This window comes from Fundulus heteroclitus, chromosome 11, assembly GCF_011125445.2.
Source record: "Fundulus heteroclitus isolate FHET01 chromosome 11, MU-UCD_Fhet_4.1, whole genome shotgun sequence".
Taxonomy (NCBI): domain Eukaryota; kingdom Metazoa; phylum Chordata; class Actinopteri; order Cyprinodontiformes; family Fundulidae; genus Fundulus; species Fundulus heteroclitus.
Genome location: NC_046371.1, coordinates 27296587 through 27300073, shown reverse-complemented (window position 1 = coordinate 27300073; position 3487 = coordinate 27296587). Strand labels below are relative to the sequence as shown.

At 37.9% G+C, this 3487-nt stretch overlaps 1 long non-coding RNA gene across 2 annotated transcripts; it reads left to right on the top strand.

Moving 5' to 3' along the window:
* Positions 1-1278, top strand: LOC118564468. 2 transcript variants are annotated; one of them, XR_004931866.1, is made up of 2 exons: positions 1-107; positions 242-1278. It is a non-coding gene; the product is annotated as an uncharacterized LOC118564468 (long non-coding RNA). The 2 variants fall into 2 exon arrangements; XR_004931865.1 differs by having other exon boundaries at positions 1-165.
* The last annotated feature ends 2209 nt before the right edge of the window (positions 1279-3487 follow it).

Genomic DNA, 3487 nt, shown 5'->3' with positions numbered 1-3487 from the left:
GTCTTGTGCTCGGTGTCATCACTGCGAGCGCTTTTCAGAGACAAGACGACTGCTGCTGCTGCTGCTGCCGCTCTCCAGCTCAGCAAACTACCACCGGCAGGTGACAGGTTAGCATTTACGCTCTTCTGCACGTTATCTGCTCAGAGATGGAGAAGCAAATGCAAGGTATGCCTCTGGCCTTGGTGTTAGATGGTCTGTTTTATGTGTTGTGATCAAAGTAATTTGTTCATTTGTTCCTCAGAGCCGTGGCTGTCCCAGCGATCAGGCCCCCCACTTAGTGTATTTGACAAGCTGAGTTGGACACTCTGTATCAGTGAGTGTCAGTTTGTCAAATACCCCAAGTGAGGTGTCACTTGTCTACAGAGGTCACCACCCAGACAGAGCGGTCCAACGCGGCATGGCAAAAGTGCAAAGAATTGCTTCCCTGGTGAAACATGATGAGAAAGACAAAATGTATTGTAACCACTGTTTTTTTGCAAGTGCAGGTTGATTTAGCAAGCATGTGTCTTTTGACTTGTTTTTTGTTTTGGCAGTAAATTTTCTCATTGTAACCTTCCAGAAGAACCCACTGATTTTTTTTTATACATGTCAATAGCGAAAAAAGAGCATAAAATGAAGTCGCACGATAAATGACCATGAGCAGTCAGAAAAAGTACTTCCTTTGCAAAAGGTAATGCAATGGAAGTAATGTTATTCAAATAAGGCTTTCATTACAAAATGGTGATGTGTTTTTATTATATTTTTCTGGTTTGGTTTTAGTTTGCAAAAACATGTTACCAGGGCTTTCTTCTGCTCCATGATTGGATTATGTGCCTGCAGCACAAGCAACTTTCAGGGAGAAGTGAACCACCCAGTGCCTCCCTGAGCCACATGGTACTTTGCTGATCTTCTTCATTTCTATGTGTCACATTTCTGTAATAAACGTGAATGCTTGGTGAAATGAAGCAAATTCTGCATACTCCAGCTAATCTTCCAGTTTTATGGGTTTTTACAGACAAATCTTATCGGACTGTCTTGCGTTTCCTTAAAGAACTCTTTGACGTCCACTAATGCGGCCGCAGTAATTGCTTTGCTATCTGAGCTTTTTTTTTCTGCAAACCCAGCATTGCACCAAGTGAAGGTGTATTGTAATTTTAGTTTTGGGAAGTGGCCAAATTGCATCATGTCAACAGGAACCAACTGCCACTGCATTACCACATTAGTACCTATTATGAATGTAAAGTCAAATGTAGCACACATTAGCTGCAACAATAAAAGCCATTTGCACTGCAACAGGAACTTCCTGCTGGATTCCCTCTTTCGCACTATAAGGGATTCACAGTCTTCATGTTCAATTATATCATTAATGTTGATCTCATGTAAAATAATTGTTTAATTTTACTTACAAAACTAACTGAGCTGGAAACAATTCCTCAGATTGATTTTAGGAGCTTTTCAAAGGTTTTCTACATGTCAAATTGTACTGCACACTGTGACCAGGTTTTGTCTAGTCTCCAAGGCCTTTAGGCAAAGGCCATTAAATTATGACTCAACTTGCTCAGCAAGTCATCACTAAAAGTTTGAAGCCATCTGTATAACCCTGAGTTTATAAAAGCTGGTACATATGATGGCTGCTGTTGCCCTGAGCACCACAAATTTATCAAAACTCTGATCATCATTTTCTTAACATCCTGTTTTTTAATTCTGCTAATTATTTATTTTAATATTTCTTTAAATAGATTCATTTATTTACTTATTTATTTTCCCTGCTTTTGAGAGTTGCTTTTTTTTATTGTCATTGTGCATTCTTGCACAATGACAATAAAGGATTCTGATTCTGATATAAGTCCAAGTTTAGTGATCTTTAGTGAAATCTGACAATATAATCAACAGTAGTGCCACTATACAATGGCTGTCACACATATTTTCCTGGAACCAAAAACCTGCTGCAAAATGTTTTGAGGTGTTTGTGAATTTTCTGCGTAGTTATTTTGTTTTTTAAAGGGCCAGGAATGCAACACACAACTAAAGTCACTTTAAACAGATTTTACTCCGAAGTTTATATCTATGGCCGTGCTACCCAAGCTTTTCGGCTTTCAAACCCTTTTATTAGCCCTTAATCAAATTAATTCAAATTAACTGCCTTTAGGGGTCACCTCAGTGGTAAAGGTCTAATTTTATTGAAGGACTACTGCAGCTGTTCTGTGAGGCCTCAGTTGTTTGTCTAGAAACATCAATGAGCAAACTGAGCAAAAATATGTCCATCCAACCAAACTGACAGGACAGCCAAGGAGAGGACTGATCAGAGAAGGATCCACAGCTCAGGTTTGTCATGCCATATAATCCACAAGTCTGACTTTTATGGAAGAGTGGCAATAAAAAAAAAACATTTGTGAATGAAAGTCATAAGAAGTCCTGTTTGCAGTTTTGACACAAGCCACGTGGCCAAATGAGAACAAAATTATCTAATGTCGCTATCTGTGGCAGAAAGCAAACACTGCACCACCCAGGAAAACGCTTTGCTCAATATAAAAAGATGGTGGTGGCAGGAATATAAATGGACAGCACACCTTTTAAACTTGTATTTGCAGCAATTGTTAAAACCATGTACTATGCTGGTGAAGATTCTCAGTCATCCAGGTCATGGTCATTCCAAAAAAGTAAAAAAAAAACAAAGTAACTGGACTTGTCAAGCAACAAGTCCAGTTGCTTTGTTTTTTGTGTTTTTTGGAAAACCATGTAATCTTATCCTCCTGCATTTAAATTATGCATTACTATATGTTGGTCGATCATACAAAAATCCCAATAAGTTGGGTGTATGTTTGTGGTTGTAATGTGACAACACGTGAAAAAGGTGTATAGATACTTTTCCAGGCAATGTATGGTTTGAAGATGTTCCCACTAATGCACAGAAGGTAGAAGGAGCTTGGGATGCTGAGATATTCGGTGGAAGTGTGCAAAATAAGATAAGATAAGATAGGCTTTATTGATCTCACAATGGAGAAATTCACTTGTCACATCGACTCATACAAGAAGGTGCAGAGTAGAAAAGGTGCATTCAGTTATATACAGTGAATCTTCATTTATACAATGGATCAAAAAGAATACAAAAAAATACAAAAAGAAATAGGAATGGGCATATGATGTCTTATTTACATTCATAGTGATCTATATATATATATATATATATATATATATATATATAAACATATATACATACTTATATATATACATATATATAATGGAGACAAAGATGTGTGAAAATATGAAGACGAGGAACAATGGATACATTGGATTAAATGATGTTGACTATGGGTTTGCCAGGGAGGAGGAAAAGAGCACGGACAGTGAAACAGTTCATGCATGTTGTTTGTGAGGGAAAGTTGGTGTGACAGGGAAGGATGCTGAGGATAGCATTCGGAGCAGATCGTTATCACTGTTACACACATCTGCAGTGAAGATAACTGAATTTTATGGGGAAGATATGCTAAAAATCATCCACATTGTT